The sequence below is a fragment of the Phalacrocorax carbo genome, chromosome 4 (assembly GCF_963921805.1).
Source record: "Phalacrocorax carbo chromosome 4, bPhaCar2.1, whole genome shotgun sequence".
Taxonomy (NCBI): domain Eukaryota; kingdom Metazoa; phylum Chordata; class Aves; order Suliformes; family Phalacrocoracidae; genus Phalacrocorax; species Phalacrocorax carbo.
The window spans coordinates 12,415,583-12,434,929 of NC_087516.1; the positions used below are offsets into that span (position 1 = coordinate 12,415,583).

Genomic DNA, 19,347 nt, shown 5'->3' on the forward strand with positions numbered 1-19,347 from the left:
GCCGCAGAGCTGGTGGAGGGACAGTGGGATGAAACACTGCTCACAGGAAGAGGAAGATGTCTGGGAGAAGGATAAAAGGTGGGGAAAGGAGGCATCAAGGTGGGTCAGGGAGGAGCATTTGTGGGGAAAATTGAGAGAAATTAGGGATAAACAGGGCTGGCTGCAAGTCAGCTGCCAAGCAGTGCCCTTGCCTGGCTGATCCCAGCGCCTCATGGCCCCAGTCTGTCCTGACGTCTTAAACTGTGTGTGGGTTTGGTGGGGGCGTGTGTGCTTATTGGGGACGGGCACCCAGCATCGTAGCTGGCTGTGCACAGGAGGTATCCCCGCATGCTGTGGTCCACCTGATTTGGCTATGCGTTTTATCCTGCTTCTCCACAGCCAGCCAGCTGGCTGGGCAGCAGTCATCAACGCGCAGACCAAAACCATATATAAGCAGTCATCCTTTGTGGGGAAGTGGAAGAGAGCTTGAAGTGGTTAAGGAGGAACAATTGTGAACACAAACAGCCTCAGGGCCACACATACAGCGAGAAAGGGATGTGGTAAAACATATAGGTGGTGTCATGAGCTGAGTCCATGAACCAGGACAGCTGTGTCAGTGATGGCCCGACAGACTCTGTCTTGCTTCAGTGGGATATAGGTCAAGGAATAGCATCCTGTGTAATTGTCGTCTTAGTAGGTTGTTATTAAAGACTTGAATTGGTAGGATTATTGGCAATTGGAGCAGCTTGCAGCCAGATGAAACGCCCCATTTCCTTCCTTGTACGGAGGAGGAGTGACCCATATCTGCCCAGTGGGGTGTGCGGTGGGGCTGCCAACCTCTGCGTCACAGCAACTTGCTCGGCTTTTCTGTGTTAGGGACAGAGATAAAGGCTTCTTTTAAGACAGAGGAAAAGAAACATTTTTCTAATGTTATTGCAAAGGTAGCTGGTGTTCACCAAGCCTTGGCTACAATTTTAGATTAATTTTTAAATTAATTTTTTGCATGGAATGTGAGGACTTACTGGCTTCAGGCCAGTGAAACTAAAAGCTAATTTAGATTAACAAAGTACCTCAAAACAGTTTCTTTTGCTTTCTCTTGTTTTGACTTGAAAATGTTCTTTGGTAGTTTCCTCCAACCATATTTTACAGTTTCCCCCCTTGGAGAACAAAAACAAGTTTCTGAATAACACTTTTCATCATAGAGAGCTGCATTTTTTTGCAGAATCATAGACCAACTTGGCTTGGAAGGGACCTCAAAAGATCACCTGGTCCAGCCTGTCGTGAGAAAGGGAACCTAGGAGAGGTTACCCAGCACCGTATTGCAAACCTTCAGCAATGGGGACTCCACCACGTCCCTGGGGAGGTTGTTCTGGGGATGATTGCTCTCACTGTAAAAAATTTCTCCTAAGTCAAGATGACACCTCTCCTGGTGCAACTTGCACCTGTTGCCCCTTGTTTTCCCCATGTGGCTCCAGTGAAGAGAGAGCCTCTGTCCTCTTTGTAGCTGCCCTCTAAATACTGGAATACTGTGATGAGGTGCCCCCTGGGTCTGCTGCTCTTTCTTCTTTTTCAGTGAGTTGCGCTGAGTAAATACAGGCAATGTGAGGACTGTGGCAGCTCCTGTTTGTGCTCACCACAGCCTCACCCTGTCATAGCACCGGGACCAAACCTCGGCCACCAATTTCCCTCACCTCCTCTACACTTAAGGTCTCCATGCAAAAGAAACCTGGGTACAGAGGCTGGATGGGGACTAGTGGGCTCCAGCATCTCTTGCCCCCACAGGGCAGACCTCGCTATTGTTCCCTCAGCACAATGAACAGAATTCACCTGTTTCTACCCTGTTAAACTCAGAGGATTTGACATTGCATTTTCATCCATCCTTCACTGAATTGCATTTCTGTATGTTACCTGGGAAAAATGGCATGTGATACCTTTCTTTTATAAATAATAACCAATTTTATCAGATGGTGTTGCTTCTTCCCCTTCTGTCTGCAAAACGCAAATATAAAACTTCAGACCAAAATATTCGGTTTGACATAAAACTTATTTGCTGCCTGAATAAGGTGGCAGGTTGCAAAGCAACCCAAAACTCAGTCAAAAAGTGTGTTGCATAGATAGCTCAAAAATGTATCCGTCGACAGTAGAACTGCTAGTTGCAGAACTGTGCAAGAAGTAGCACAGTGGCTGCAGGCTCTGGGGTTGTGTTTGTGTGAATATAACACATTTCTCCTGTGAATGCAGTGTTGAAAGATAGTAGATTGCAGAAATTGTGTAGCCTGCTTGTGAAAAGGGAGGCAATGTGCTGATCTATCTGATGGGGATGAAGCACTGTATTTGTATGGGTGTAACTGAACCTAAGAAGAAATTCTCATGCTGTGACAACTTCAACAGTTAACTAATTTGCACCTGTTTAAAGTAGTGTGACTTTAGCACCAGCACTTAAACATGTCAGTACCTATATATATATTTGAAGTTACTGTATGATTGCAATAAACCAGTGGCTAATCCCCTCTTAATGCCAAATTAAGCAGAGCAAATAAACCAGGAGTTCAGTTTTATATGGTACCATAATTATTTAAGACATTTTTACATGCCATAGAATAGAGCATAGAAGGAAAGAACCTTTGGAAAGGTCCTTAAATTATTTTTGTAATCCTTTATGGAATACCATTTCATATAGCATTAGTGGAAAGTTAGTAAATTTTAATTTAATTAATGATTGGGGGTGATTCATTGTGGCTTGGCTGGCAAAATGAACTATCGTTTTTTACATTATTTTCTCTTGTTTTTGCTTTTTGCTGTTGCTATAACAAGCAGGCATTGTTACTATTACTTCGTTTGTACCAGGGAATGGAAAGAGAAATGAGCCATGGAAATTCCTTCTAAACTGTTTTCCCCAGTTCCAAACATATGCTCATTTCTGAGCCAGGGAATGTGCTTGTTCCCCTCCTCCATTCGATGACACAGATGGAGAAATATCAGCGTGAAGAGTGACGCTGAGCAGGGGTGCAGCCCGGTCGGTGCTATGGACCTGCAGGGGGGAACTAGCACCAAAACGTCGGTTTCTGATCTCGGGTCATGGCTCTTTAAAGCTTCATGCCCTAAAGTTGAGGGGACTGGCAGGAATATGGCTTGAGTAACTGGTGGAGGTGGTAGAAGTGATTATCAAGTAGCCAGGGAGCTGCGGAGCAGTAAGAGACATAGACTCCATTAGACATAGAGTCCATTAATTCTTTCTTAAAATTTTGGAACTACCTATGCTGGAACTGGGCAGTGAAGAATATAAATTAATTTAGACATACTTCAAGGGAAAAACTCTTTCTGCTTTATTTCTTGATATTAAAGTGAGCTCAGATATATAATTTCATTTCAGATGTTACTGATGAGAAATTGTAACCTTAGGCAAATGGGAAAGGCTGAATTTTCTCGTTGTGTGGAGTGAATTGCTAAGATCAAAACTTGGCTGAACTGAGAACAGAAATGAATGCTGTTGAAAGTCTTCCACTCAGATCAATAATAGTTTTAGTGGTGGGCTTCACTGAGAACAAGGTTAAGTCCAACAGTATCACATTTTCAATGATGGCTTCTTTTTTTATATTTTTTACTTTCAGAACAGCATTCCACATTGCTGACAAATCCCTCGGTAATCACCAACCAAAATGAATGTATTTAGTCTTCTGGATGTGACCTGCTGCTTTGCAGCTACATCCCTTTATAGACAATGGGATTTGGAAAGCAGATGGAGAAATGTTTTCTGACATGGTCACTGCAGGTTAAACGCAAGGATTAAAGTGCTGGGAGTTGGGTGTGTGCACACGGGTCACAGAGAGCTGAAGATGAGGACATGTCTGAAATCCCCTCTGCCCTCTGGGGCGGGTTTCTTGTTCAGGGCTTTACACTTGGGATTCACAGTCTGGATGCTGACGCTGGTTTCAGTGTCTCTCTCCTCACCTTTGTAAGCCTGAACAGAGCTGTCTGTGGAAAGGCAGGGGTTAGATGCACAGCAGCTCGACCCCCTGCACCTCGAGTACTGTGTGCAGTTTTGGGCCCCTCACTACAAGAAGGACATTGAGGTGCTGGAGCGTGTCCAGAGAAGGGCAACGAAGCTGGTGAAGGGTCTGGAGAACAGGTCTTATGAGGAGCAGCTGAGGGAGCTGGGGTTGTTTAGCCTGGAGAAGAGGAGGCTGAGGGGAGACCTTATCGCTCTCTACAACTACCTGAAAGGAGGTTGTAGCGAGGTGGGGGTTGGTCTCTTCTCCCTAGTAACAAGCGGTAGGATGAGAGGAAATGGCCTCAAGCTGCGTCAGGGGAGGTTAAGGTTGGATATGAGGAAAGATTTCTTCACTGAAAGGGTTGTCAAGCACTGGAACAGGCTGCCCAGGGAGGTGGTTGAGTCACCGTCTCTAGAGGGATTTATAAGACGTGTAGACATGGTGCTTAGGGACATGGCTTAGCGGTGGACTTGGCAGTGCTGGGTTTACAGTTAGACTTAAAGGTTTTTTCCAACCTAAATGATTCTATGTTTCTAAGTGGAATTTGCAGCTGCGGTTCCCTATTGGATCTAATGGGGTTAAATGCACCCTGCCAGTTTTTCAGATTTCCCTAATTAGGAGAATATAGACTTTTTTTTTTTCCCCCCCAAAGAGGGGCTCCTGCGTGTGTGTGTGGCCATGCAGGCCTGTCCTGGTGGTGCCATGTGTCAGAGACAGGCTGAGATGCACAGCCTTGCAGCAAGGCAGCCCAGGCTCACGGGGAGAAATGACTTTCTGGCTTTCCTCCAAATGTGCCAAGGACCTGTTGTCATGTTTTCTTGGAAAGCAAGGAGGGTAACTCTTCAGATGCAAGATCCTCATTCAAATGGAAGATCCTGAGTGACACTGAGTAAAAGCATTCACGCTCAGGATATAAGCTACAAAGAAGCACCTATAGCTGCTTTACCATCTGCTACATATGGAAAATGGGGGGAAGCTAAAGGCACTTTCTTGCAGTCCTCAGTGAACAGCTGGGAAATGGGAAGTGAAAAATCAACTTGCTCTGCCTTTGGATGTGCTGAGGAGCAGGTGTGAGAAGGCTGCTGAGAAGGGGGTATTCGGCCTTGTAGATTTAAACTTATGTGTGACATTTAAGGCACAAGTCTTTCCTTAGACTTAATCCCAGGGCTCTTAATTCTCAAAATCTTCCTTTTTTTTTTTTTAGGGTTTTTATGTGCATTCATTTCTGTTTCTTTTCTTTATAAGACACTTCTGAAGTTAAATTTCTAGATTCTAACAAAAGCATGTGAGAGAGCAGGTTGAATCCTTTTTTCTACATAGCACCCAACCCACATTATCACTTGATAATCTTGAACAATAGGCAGCTTGTGATTGCAGAATTATGGCAATGTCTGTGTAACTTTGCAGAAGAGAGCAAAGCAATAAAGATCCTTTAAGTATATCTGATTACTTAGTTGATACTTCAGTTTATTTTTCGTTTAAGCACTCAAAATTTCCATTGATTAAAAATCCAGGCAATTTTAATGGTCATTTTGTACATAATATGAACATTTAGTGGTCTCTTTCTCTCTTTGTGTGCATGTAGCAGCAGCCTACACAGACAAATCCATTTTTAAAAATTTGCTCCATGCATTAATTTACTCCCAGAATAAATACCCAAGAGTGATCTTGGCATCTTTGCAACGCCTGTCATCTTTATCACACCATTCATGATCCCCAAAATGTCAAATTAATATTATAGTTTAATTCCGCTCATATTAAAGGATATAAATTAGCTTTTCTAACTTTCTTGCTTACTACGTGCAATATTTGGCCACACCAACTGACATTTATTGCCTCATTCTCCTTCTTTGCATTTGCTCCCATAAAATGCTGGGCTCAGATTCTGGGTTTTATCTCAGCGGTTCTTGTTACAGTACCATTTCCATTGCAGCCGGGATCCCTTCCCTTAATGCAATACGTCCCATTAACCTGCTTGCTTTCCCAGCTTACCACCAGGTATTCAGCAGATGGTTTAAGTTTCCCTCTCGCACTCTCAAGTCCTTTCTCTGATTAGTCCCTTGTAGTGCCTGACCTTTTAGAAACTAATACCTTTTGTTAATTGCTTGCCCTATCCTTATTAAATGACAGTTTTGCTGCACTAAATGGCACATGTCAGCCTATAACCTCTGCTTAAGCAGGACTTCTCTTATCAGATGTCTATGCCATTTGTTACTGGCCATCCGTATCAGTTTCAAAAGGTCAGCAGATTCCCTGTGAGGCAGGTTCATTTCTGAAGGTGTGACCTGCGGTACCATCTCTGTGGCTCGGATTGTCCCTTCGCTGCTAACCAGACCATATCTCTTTACCCTCCGTCCTGTGTCACTTTGAAAACCGCTTTCTGGTTGTGCTGTTACTGTCACCTCGTTATGAGGCGGGGTTGGGAGTTTTTTTCTGTCCTCTAAGGATTCTCTTGCACCCTGCTTATGGGTTAGATATACCACTTTTTCCCATCACAAAATCTCTGCTAAAAGCTTTGCAGGCTTTATGTTTGATTTCTGCTCGCTATTTTATGTTTACGGTTTTCTGAAGAATACTAGGTGGTGCTTTTATTCTAGTTGGGGGAGTAAAAGGGGATAATGCACCCTTTGGTCTGGATCCAGGTCTGCTCCTGAGAGGTCCCTCCTGGGAGAAGGGAGCGAGGAGTGGGAGGAGTTCTGGTTTCATTCATCCGACTTGCTGGCCAGCAGATAAGGGCTGCCATCACGAATTTCAGGGCTGAAGGAAGTTGTTTGTTTCGAAGAGATGGCAGGGAGCAGAGAAGGACTCATGACCCACATGCCTCTGGAGGAAGCACAGCAGCCTGCTCTCCGTTATTCAGAGCTCAGAGTGGTTTCTCAGCCTGATCTCACATTTTAAGTTTTCCTGCTTCATAAATATGCAGCGCTGTCAGTGTCTTATACGTCAGTGCCTTGTAGTACAAGAGCCCACAAATTGTTATTTTTCTCTGACTTGCTTCTGTGTGTGTTTCAGTTAAAGACATCCATGTGTACGGCTCATTGCCGTGCTGCTGATGAACGATGTTTTCTCATGCATGGACTTGAGGATGGAGGTGTTTGAGAGTCAGAAGTTTAAATTCAGGCTGTTTCTGAGCAGGATGGGTTTTGGTAGGGTGCAACTGGTTACTGAGGGCATGTTTGGGTCACTGCAAGTCCATGCCCAGCAGGGATAGGATTGATGCAAGAGAGGCTGGGCAGAAAGTTGGAAGGCATGGATTTAGCTGTAGAGATACCATTTATCTGACTCTATCTCATTAAACCTTTAGCCTGTTACTGTTCATTTTCACTTCTACAATGGATTCACCCTCTTTATTTGGATCATAAGTGCCTGGGGGTAAGGACTGTTCAGCAATAGTGCCAACATTGAACACAGCAGTTCAAGTAATAAATGATGATAGTTTAAAGGAAACATGTTTCTTAATTTTATTTTTGTCTTAGTGACCACACATTGCCAAAATCTGTATCATTACATACAGCAATATACTTAATTTTGTTGCATGCTTTGTTTGTTTGTTTTATTGTGATCATATTATCCTCAATAGAAAATCCAGATAAACACTAACCTGGATCAAAACCACAGTAAGTCAAAAAGAACATGAAGCAGCCCTACAGCTGGTTTTTGTGACTTAGAAGGAAAGATACCTTAAAGCATACTGAGAAAAAAAAGTCTGTGAAGTATGGTGATTTCTTGTATTTTCCAGCATTTTCAAAGTAAAATTCATTAATTGCAGACTGTTTATGAAAAGCAAATTTCTTAATCTGTGTTGGGACTGGGCTCTGTAGTCTCCATTTGCTATTAAGCAGTCATATATGAGGTTGGTTAGAAACTCAGTGAGCGACTTGAAGTCCAAGAACATAGATTTGAGAATCAGAAGATCCTGAGTTGGAAGGGACCCACAAGGATCAGAGAGCCCAACTCCTGACTCCAGACAGGGCAACCTAAAATTTAAACCAGCATGCAGTCCCTGAGCAGTACAAGAATTGCTGTATGCAAGCAGGTGCATGCATGTATTGCAAAGTCCCTGAATCTCAGGTGGCTTTTTAGTTCTGATTTTTGAAAAAATTCTCGATTAGGAAGGACTTCGTATTTTACAGTGAAGGAAAACATCTACGTTCTTCCATATTTAATAAAACAAGCAATTGTTTCTGAAGATTTTCGTAGACAGGCTGTGGAAAAAGCTCAAAATGGGTCTAGTGAGGCGCTGTAAGCGTGGGAGAAAGGAGCGGGATCAGACCATATACCATCACCTTCAGTTACTATTGACATTCACTTTAACTTTTAGTGAGAAGAGAGACGTGAGTACAGGTACAGGAAAAAAAGTGAGTTAATTGGGAATAAATCTGAAATATTTAAAAAATGCCCTTTACAACCAATGGTACCGTAGGCTATAAAGAGTTTGCAGCCAGCTAATCCATTTCAGCGTGGCCTAAATTCGTTGCTAAGCTGTCTGGCTGCTGTTTGCCTTCACCGATGTCTTTGCACTGACCTCGGTAAAGTAACCTTTGTAAAAAGAAACCTGAAACAGAGGACAGGCGAGGGCATTGCTGTGGCTACCAGAACTTCAACTGAAGTTGTAAGAGGAGCCGTCACTCATCCTTTGCTATAGCAAGGGCAGTGTGCTGTTACTACGTTTAAAACAAGGGAGTTACAGGTGTTTGGCATGTGTTGATTTGAGAAATGAGGTAAAAGCTATTCTGCTTTCTGGATCGTTTGCAGCAGGAGTGTCAGCAGGCAGCGTCTGAGCTGCCTCGCCTGTGCTGCTGTCACTGCTGTCCCTTGTCACGCTTCCCTGAGTCAGTCCGTCACGCTAATGAAGCGCAATAGTCTCGTACTTTGTGCCCGCGAAGCCCGTGACTGGTGCTGGAGTTTCACAGCATCACCATCAAAACCCTCTGGGCTCCTCAGGTATGATTTTTCCTTTGCTGTAGCCAAGTGGTGAGACCGCAGGGGAGGCACAGGGATCACACCTGGAATTGTCAGCACAAATTAGTACACTTTGTGACCGCGTTATGATCGTATAACGTCAAAATGTGGGTTAGATAACATTTAGTCTTGAAAGCCTGGTGAGCGGAGGGAAAGGCTGTGTTAGAGTGAAAGCGCTTTCACTTTTCCTGCCTATTAATTTACGTTCCTTTGGAGCGTTGCTATTTAGCAAAGTGCCTTCTGTGTTTCTGCCAAGCTGAAGTAGCCGTTGGGAAAAAGTAAGTAGGCCAAATCCTGCAGATATCTGGAGGCTCAGCCAGGGTGGCTGACGATCCAGAAGAGCGCAGCGAAGGATTTGGCCTCGCATAGATAGACAGCACAACAGCATTGAACAAAATATTGCCATAAGGTTTTCATGCCAAAAGTCAGTTGCTGAAAGACAGTGCGTATATAAGAATTTTTAAAAAATGGAATAATTCATAGTTTTGATTCAATGTGCGGAACCTGGGATCTTCAGATGTGCTCTCTGGGTCTCAGGCCATGGCAGCCGGGGGCTACTTAAAGTTACAGACCGTGCCTGGCATGGCCCAGGACGGTGGGGGACTCACCGTATGGATTTCTGCAGTCAGAGCTCCTCAGCTGTCCTTGTAGAAATGCTCGCTCTGTTCTCAGTAGTCAATACTGGACAGACAAATGTTTTGTTTCGTATCCATTACAAAATGGATATTTTCTGTAAGTAAGAAACCAAAGGAAAACATTCTGAAACTTGGGGGAATTCTTGATTTATGCTTTAGTTGATGGGCACTTCTGTAAGGTCTATGTACTGTCAGCTGTTTCTGGCTTCTCATCATGAAATATTTTCAAAGTTGATCATAATTGCATATAGATGCTTTTCAAACATTGATGCTTTTTGTTTAAAAAAAAAAAAGCCTCCATCCTCTATTTGGGGAGTTTATATAATGTTTATGATATATAATATGTTTAGAAGAGTCCATGAGTTGGTAAAAACTTAAAATAATTCGTAAGTTTCACTAAGCCATAAAATTTGCACTTTATTCGACATAAATAAGACCTTTTCTTTCTTTTTGAAACAAAGAAACAAAGCAGTATTTCAAGTTTTAAAAAATTATTTGTTTTTTTGATGGAGATTGGAAGGTAGCGAACGTTCTGACAAATGATTCAATGTTGGCTCTTGAAGTTGATGGAGACTCAGCCTTCAACACGCATGCAGATTGGATCAGTTCAATATATTTCAATATGATTCAGTGCAAAATATTCTTCAACCTGCGCAGCATGGTGAACTCACTGTGCTTTTTGTGCACGGTGCTACGCAAGCTGTGTCGCTTTCCCAGCCCTCCCTCAGCAGCATCGGAAGCTGCAGAGACCTGTTTTCACATTTGCACCCCTGACTAGTTTCTGTTTGTCAAAAGAGAGAAAAATACTGTTTCTTTGCTATTTGGTAGTGAAGGAGGCAATGAGTGGATAAAAGCTGGTGAGCAATAGAGGGGGGAGAGGGTTTTGGCTGCTGTGATGCCTGGAGGGGAAAAAAAAAATCTGCATTGTGAAAAAGCGAGGTGAAATCCTGTTCCTATCCCAGCAGTTTATTCCAGGTTTAGCTAGTTTGTTCTTTAAGCCATCAGTCCCCTTTCCAATGCACAAGTCACATTACTGCCTTCATACAAATTTAGTCCAAAGTGAGTAAGAGCTCCAGATTTTAATCTTCATGGAGTATTCACACGATAATTGGGCAAGCAAGTATTGCTTTAAATAGCTCAACATATTGCTGTTATTCCAGTGATAAACAGTCCAACTCTGTATGAGCAACCGGGAGAGATTTTTGGCTGCCAGGTGTCTCACTGACCACCTGCGGGAGAGAGACGTGCTTACAGCATCTCCTTCCGAAATCAGTGCTGCGCCCTCCTTGCACCAGGGGGAAGGGACCGCCTGGATCAGGGGATGGCTAGAGGGGCTTCCCGGCTACCTCAGCCTGTATTTTTAATTTGTGGTCAGGCAGCTTGCAGGTTTTCCTTCTTTAAGCCCTTTTCCCCAGGTGCCAGCACCAGCCTGCAGTGGCTATGGAAGGTGGCATCACTCCACGCAAAGACAGCCGTTGCTGGCACGTCCTGCGTCCGGTGTCCCTTTGGGACCCTGCCAGCGGTGGCCCACCCCATGGACGTGACAATATTTAGGCTTCTGCAGGATGCTATTTTTACACGGCGGCGAGGTGTTGGCTCGCCTCCCGCCTGTGCGTGGGTGCTGCAGGAGTCATCTGACCCCTGGGCGCGTTGGTGTCGAAGCGGCTCCCGTGACGGCACGCTGCTGCAGCACCTGCTCCCCCGCCACTCCGGCTGAGCTCCTCGCCGCCGGCCGGACACGCAGCAGCAGCGCTTCTGGAGGCAGCTCCCCTCTCGAAGGGAATTAATGCGGGAATGCCGGAAGATACAGGTACAGTGTGATGACTCCACATTTTGGAGACCCTAGACATGAAATGAGTTGTTTTTCACCTGGAGCTGTGGTAATGAAATCACTGATACTGTCATGAGAATAATTATTCTGTGTTCATGTGGAAATGCAGCACAGTGGAGGAAGATGGTTAAACATTTATTTTAAACTATGCTTTCTATTCTTTTAATTATATGAATGATGATTTGGAAATTATAATGATGCCGGTGCTTAGCTGACAGCTCAATTTGAAAACTTTCCTCATTTTATTTAATTTAAATTCACTTTAGACTTTATATTAGATTGTAGGTGGAAAAAAACCCCACCCCATTGCTTTATGCAGATATATTGGAGTGTTGTTCTATATCCTTCCTTGCTGTAATCTTGCTAAACCCATACAAAAACAGTCTTTGTATTGCTGCAGTACTGGGTCCTAAAATTCAGCAGAGGTTTTTATTAACTGCCTTTGGCTCTGGTAAATATTTTATTATAATAATGAGGGCAGGAGGTTAACTCGTGCTAGGCTTGTTTATGTGATGTGAATTTTGCACTGAGCAGATGGTGAGATCTGGAGCTCTCGTGCTGGGTACTTGTGCTGTGTTGCATCTCTTGTGCATGGTTGTATTCACATTCTGCTGGATAACACCTCTCCTTCATCTCTGATCCCATAAACTCTGTAATTAGCAGCAAAAGCACAGGTTGCTTCAGTTGTACTGTCTGCCTGCTGTCCTGTATCATCTGTATGATTCTGTTTTGATTATGGTCTCCATAGGAAATGCTGGAAAAGGTGTGCAATCCTTTCCTCAGTGCCAATGGAAAGGCACCATAAAAGCAGTTGTTTATAAGTAGCAGAAGCAGGTATACAGTTCAAAAAGGAATGTGATTCTTGAACCGTGTTATTTTGTATTTCGGGGCTACGTGAATGAATTCAATTAGATAGAGACCTATTGGCATAAAGATTTATTGAATTTGCTAAATGGTCTGTCTTAGGGTATAGGAACTAAAGAGAGAAGCAGTAATAGTGCTTTGCTGTAGGAGGCACAGCAGAGGTCTTGGAAAGAGCAGTGAGCATTTCTGGGGGAGCGGCTGGACCTTCTCGGTGCAGAAAATCACTGTTGGGGAAGCGAGTGAATTCATGTGCGCTGGCGTGGGGACAGACCAGCCCTCTGTACGGCCAGTTGGCGGGCTCGAGGGGCTACGTAATGTGGACATTCAATGCAAAACTTCTTTGGCTTTCTCTTTATCCTTGTGATCTTCCGCTTTTTTGTGAGATGTGTGGAAGAAAAAGGTATTACGTTATAATGACATGGCACTGCAAAACATGCAGACATGTTTGAAATGGCTTTCAACACAAGCTGCTAACTGAGAGATATGGTAAAACAGGTTACCACTAGATATGTAACGTGCGGTTGCAGAGCATCTGTCCCTAATGTGTCTGCTCCTCAGGCAGGTTTGGTGCCTGTTGATTTGGGCACACTGAGTTCCCTCCTGACCTGGTGCCTGGACTACCAGGGTACACAGCCAGGCAGGGCTGGGGCCGGGGAATTGCTCTTCCCTGCTGCCAGGCATGGTTGGAAGTGTGGATGGGGAAGGCTTGTGGAGTCCCTGTTTGACAATCGTGCTTCTCATCCTTTCTGTGGAAGGACCATCGAGGTCTCAGGCCCCCACAAGGCTCAATAACAAATCACCAGTTCTTAGGAAAAAGAAGAGAAACCAAAGCCCTTTATCTAAAGTAAATTTGTAGCTCACACCCCTGTAGTTCTCTGATCACTGTATGTGTTACTTATTACTGTGTTACATTATCCTTACCCCCACACCAGCACTGGAAGAACTTCTAGTCACTGTATTTTACATGCAGGGAGGGAGCAGGATCCAGCTTTAGGCACTTAAAACCAGGAATAATGCTTCACGGGATATTTAGAGGCACTTAAATGCTTGTTTCCTCTGCTTCGTCTGGATGTTTTTAAATCCAGCCCTGAGTGTTTTGACTGAGGTGACACAAATGTTTGGCAAAAAAACAACTTGAACTCCAATCTCTGATTCTGGTCGGGTGCTGCTGCACTCATCTGCTTCTCCTTTAATCTTGCTCAGAGAAGATTGCAAATTTAATTCCCCTCTGGGCTGCTGTGAACCACACCCTCCCTAAATCGCTTGATACAGCATTTCAGCAATCAGTACTTTGTCCTGTTTCTCAAATACTTAGTAAGTGGCATTTGGGTCTCATATTTGTTTATTTTGATTTTCAGTCACCACCTCTAGCTACAGAGGTGAAATGTTTCAGTGGCAACACAGAGATAATTTTCTGCTAATTCCTTCAATCAGAAGAATATCCATTATCAGAGCTGTGCATTTTTGGTTCAGAGTTGGAATGTAGCCTGAGTCTTTGTTGAAAAAACCTGAACATTTTTATGAACTAAACAGCTGATATTGGTAATTTTAGATATCAATGTCTTTTTGCTCAAACAGAATCTTTCCGTCTCATAAAGTCAGTGTTGTAAAGAAGAACATTCCTGGTGAATTTATAGAGGAGCCAAGAGTGCTGAGAGTTGCTAAAGAAAATTGATGTAGCTTTTCTGCTGATGGAGGGTTGCTGTTGATGGCAAACGATATTATATTTGTACGAGCCTGAAATGAAAGGCTTGCACTTAGAATCACAGAATTATAGAATGGTTTAGGTTGGAAGGGACCTTCAGAGGTCATCTAGTCCAACCCCCCTGCATTGAGCAGGGACATCTTTAACACTTTTTTAACGCAACCTCAAGAACAGGATAAAAAAATTCAAAATAAAACACAAAAAGAACAGGGGAGGGGGACACCCACCCCCTTTGGTTTTCCTTTTACCGTTGTCTGTAGGCTCTGGTTCTGCACTATCCATCCAGGAATGTTGGTGAGGAATTAGCACTTTCCCTAGATTGAGAGGTAATTTGGGGATTACAAAAACTTGCTATTTAGGAATAAAATATTTATTCACATAAATGTTGTCTATCCATTCAAATTACACCTTAGTTTAGTTCAGAGTATGCTTTAAAATGTCTATATGAAATGTCATGGAACATAAAGCACCTGTCAGCTCTGGGGCCCCCAGAGTAAGACAGACATGGACCTGCTCGAGCGGGTCCAGAGGAGGTCCACGAAGATGATCAGGGGGCTGGAACAGCTTCTGTACGAGTTGAGGCTGAAAGAGTTGGGGTTGTTTAGCCTGGAGAAGGGAAGGCTCTGGGAAGACCTTATAGCAGCCTTCCAGTACTTGAAGGGGGCCTACAGGAAAGATGGGTCAGTAAAGCTCAGTAAAGGTTTCCATGGGTCTTTATGCTAAGTTAAACCAAAAGGCACCAAACTGGAAAAATCATTAGGGCTATGTCAAATTCTGCAGTTTCTGGCCATATGTTTCTTCATCAGGTCTGTAATCTGCCATGAAGATTTTTCTCATTTGGCTACATGAAGCCTGATAGCAAAGGGGTTTGTCATCCTCTGCAGGGACTGGTCCTAGATGGGGTCTTTTGCCAAGGGTTTGATTTCCCTCAGTGCTTTGCTCACAGCAGAGAGAAGATGATGAGAGCACAGTGACATTTTCCATCCCAGACTCCAGAGTGGAGCATGATCAGGGACTTGTGAATCTTCTCCCTTCTGCCACTGCCATCAGCTTGTCTTGTGCTGTTTCCAAAACATTCCTGTCTCGGCCAACTCGCCTCCTTAACCCTGGCACCTCAGCCTGGTTCCCAATGCTGTTAAATCCTCCTCACGCTAGCAATGCCCAAGGAGCTGGGCTTATTCAAAGGGGGATATTTTTGTGGATCCAGTGTACCTTTCACAAAGTCCATCTCTGTCAGGCTTCAGCCCTTACTCCAAAGTACTTCCAAAACCAAGGTGCTATGCTTTCTTTTTAACATTGAAAACCAACACATTTTATCCTATCCCTTTTTTCCACCTTTATAAAAAAGTTTAAACACTTTGTCTGAAATTTTCCCTAAAGAAATGAACTCGAGAACACCAAACCTGAAGAATGTCAGTATAAATGGTTGAAGTTTGGCAAAGTTGTAAGTGCACTGAAAATATCATTTTACAGTACCATGAGGTTGATAACCTGCGATATCACTGTCCTGTCTTCCCCATGATACTTATAGCAAGCGAGTATGTCTTGAGCAACCCGTATAGAAGTAAATCCTAGGAATGTCTCTTATTTGACAATTTATTTATCAAACCATTGCTAATTCAGTAAGCCCTACTTTATCCACAACTGCAGAATTATGTACTGCGTAGGCTGTTGGAGAGAGGTTGAGTCTTGACATCAGAAGTATGGGAGCACTGGACATTTGGCAAGACCATCGGCAGTGATACCCCTAGCAGACAGGTCTTGTATGCTGACGAAGCTCTGGGGAAAGTGTTAGCTAGTTCCTTTCTTGCCGTTTTTTGTCCTTGTCAAAAAGTACGTGCAGTCCGATCTTTTTAGGGTTTAAGGATTGGTGGAGATACCTCTGGTAGAGCAAAATGCAGTCTGGGGGAAGGGAAGTTTGGAGAATCAGGCATTCATTTGGATTTCTGTTCAGAAAAAGTCATTTAAAGTGAAGAAGGAAATTTTTCATTTCATTAAATACTGCAGATCAGGGTATAATGTAAGCATTTAATTTTTAATGACTCTGTAGTCAGTTGTGATCCTATGAATAGTCTCAGATCATTATGTTCTGTCAGTAATCACTATTTCATTAATTAAATATGTTTATTTTACTGCTTCAAAGACTGATTTTGATGCATAAGGGCATAAAAGTAGAATGCTGAAAATTGCCATGTAAATGTATTTCCTTAAATGTTTTGAAACGTAAGTTAAAATTTTAAGTTGACTAATATAATTAGATTGCCAAAATTGTGTCAGTAGTTGCAATTTCAACATAAAGCACAATATATTTTAAAATATTCAAATTTAAATTAATATATCATTAATTACATCATTTTGTTGTGCTAGATGAATAAGTATTTAAAACTGTCTTCAGAAGCACAGTTTTCTAATGAGCCCAAAGGCACTGTATTCCCACTGGGGTTTTGTGTGAAATATTGATTAGCTTAGTTCTGAACTGAGAGGAAAGCAAAATAATTATTCATCTGTCTGCAATGCTTATTTTAAATATGGTTTGTGTTACTTCAAGATTAATGGAAGAATTCCAACAGAAATACTACATCTTTTCCTTTTTAATTTCTTTTATAGCTGAGTTGTTGGGGTTTTTAAAATTCTAAATCTTGATCCAGAGACCTGAAGAGAAGCAAATGCACTAAATAGCCCTGCCCTGTAGCTCTGGACACTGGGCACCGTATGGAACATGGGAAGCAAAACTCTGTTTTCTGTCACTATGCAACAATTTTCAGTTTGCAACAAGTTTCACAATTGTTTCACAATTCACAAAACAAATTTTCAGCAATTTTTCAATTTTCTGCTGCTTTGCAACAAGAGTGGCATCGAACTCCTGGGTGCAAGAAAACAAGCAGAAAACTGAAGTTTCCTCTGGAAATGTGACAATATTTTCACTTTAGGGAGAGGGGGTATGTTTGGCTCGGAGGGCCACCCTCGGCGCCCTTTGGCGGTGCATCCGGGTCCCTCCAGCACGTGCTCTGCACTGCGGCTGGGACTCCTTGGCCAGGTTACTGCCCTGCCCATGGGACACACCATGGCATGAGGCTGCAGCCGTCTGCGTGCCTCTGCACCGGCCAGGAGCTGATGCCTCTGGAGAGATGCTGCTCAGAAAGCCTTAGCCATGGGAAGAGTCAAACATGAAAAAAAAAGTCATAAGGTTTAATCATTCCAATCAGAATTTTGTATTTCAAATATAACTTTTTAGGCCAGAATGTTCTGGGTGTGGTCATCCCTCTTTAAGACAAGTCTTCCATGAATTATTAAATGCTACAAATTTGATGCTCGTTAGTAATTTTGGAGAGAGCAAACCTTCTTTATCCGTAGTTATAAACTTTTAGCAGCTACTCTACTAAATAACTCAGGAGAATGCTTTGTTTTGGTTTCTTACAGGATTGATTCTTTTTCAGGGTTGGTAGTTTGTTTTGGTCAGGTTACAATAAAGAGAAATTCTCATGTCGAAAGTTATTGCAAAGTTCAGAGTGTCTTCTGTTTTCTTTTGAGGAATAAGGCAGATGTTCATATTCGCTTGAACCGTGTGAGACGTTTGTGCTGCGTAAATTTGGGCATCTGCTGTTCTATAAACTTCTAATTGCCTGTAGTGCTGCGTTGTTTTTGTTGGAGATGTACTTAATTGTAGCCAGGGCTTCAGCGAGAACTCCAGAGTTCGCATTGCCTTGAGCAGGACTTTCTGATAGTCCCAGGGTGCGTAATTTCAGCAGACAAGGCAGAATGCTAATGGGTGGTGAATAACACTACGGGCAGCTCAATCTCGTGTATCTCCTTGGGAAGAAAACTCAAACACTTCACTGACACGAGTAGAAAGAGCTGGTTTGTGCAAAACTTGCAGAACCTCCCCCAGAAGACTGGGTGGAAGGCTCGGCATCTCATTGAAATACTGACTCCTTAAAGGTGGTGGATGTGGAAAGGCCTTTTAGGTATCACCACAAGGTGCTGGTGATGGTGATGAGGTGAGAATAGAGAAGGAAGAGTAGCAAGGTCGGTTATTAAAGAATAAAAGGTGAATGATGCTCATTTACTGATTTTGGTATCATCTGTTATCATATGTGTTCCTAGTGACAGTACCAACCCTGCCTTTTTATATCAACCCTACCTACGGTGAAGGTGTAGACAATACTGGTTTTCTTTTTTTTTTTTTTTTAATTACAGTAAAATTTGTGGGGGTTTTCCCATCTCTTCTTTTCTTTCAGAAGCCTTTTTTTTTTTCTGAAATAGCAACTCTGATATTACAGTAGGAACAGAAGCTAAAGAACTCAGCCAATCTGAGTTAAATCAAGCCTCTTACAAATTGATTCCTAGTGTTGTAGCAGTCTCATACAAAAAATTACTTCCCAATTTTTTTTTGAATGCTGATGAAAGAAAAGGGTTACACAGAAGTGACATTCCTGAAGGGAAAGACATCTGATTACCTTTTATACCGAGTGTATTGACCTATGAGAGGTTGCTCCATCTTCACTGGTTGGTTCCTAAATTTATTTTGAAGCTAGAATTTTAAAAACTTCAATCACTTTGAAATAAACAACCCAACCTTAGAATAAGCATGCCACATTAAAGAAGAAAAGAATGTCATTAAGTATGTAATTTACTTAAAAAGCTTGATATATTTTTCTGTTATTAGTTCTTCACATAGGTAAAAAGCCAAGTCTATTGAGTTACAGTACAGCCAGCTTATAATTAACTGCCTTGATATTTGCTCTCGAGACTCCTAAGTACACTGCGATAAAATGATGCAAGTACTGCAGCAGAATTACAAGAATAAGGTCATATCTTACCTGTTCCACATAATACATTGGAATGCCAATTTATATTGTTATTATCATCAGCCCAATATATGCAATTTCTAATTTACATCACAAGATGGCAGCAAATTTTTAATTCACTTAATATTTTACTAACCTAGATAAACCTAATATCTTGAAATCATGCTTTTTTTACAAAATGACAGCCCCCTTTGTTTAATGATCAGATGTATGTGGTATTTACAGAGATGTCAAAGTTTCAGAAGTATGAAGTCAAAACATCTACAGAAGTGTATTTTTCTTAAAAACAATTAAAAAGACTACTACCTTGAACTTTAAGGATCAGTAGCTCACAGTGTAATGGTTACTAATTCCCATTAAAGGTATTTTGGATAAAACCAATAGCTTTTACCTACAGTCTTTAATTTATTGAAGGGAAAATGCAACAAAGCATTGTTCTGAGATTCAGGCGGAGGCTCTCAAGACTTGATCATGTGGGTTCTTTCCTCTATAAGCAGTTCTGATTTATGTTTGAAATGTTTGCAGGAGTGAGCTTTGAAAGTTATGAAATGAGAAGCGTGACTCAGCTCCT

At 42.5% G+C, this 19,347-nt stretch overlaps 1 protein-coding gene across 7 annotated transcripts in view; it reads left to right on the top strand.

Moving 5' to 3' along the window:
* The window catches only part of ABLIM2 (actin binding LIM protein family member 2), a 150,147-nt gene that overhangs the window by 20,057 nt on the left and 110,743 nt on the right, over positions 1-19,347 (top strand). The gene's annotated exons all lie outside the window — the stretch shown is intronic.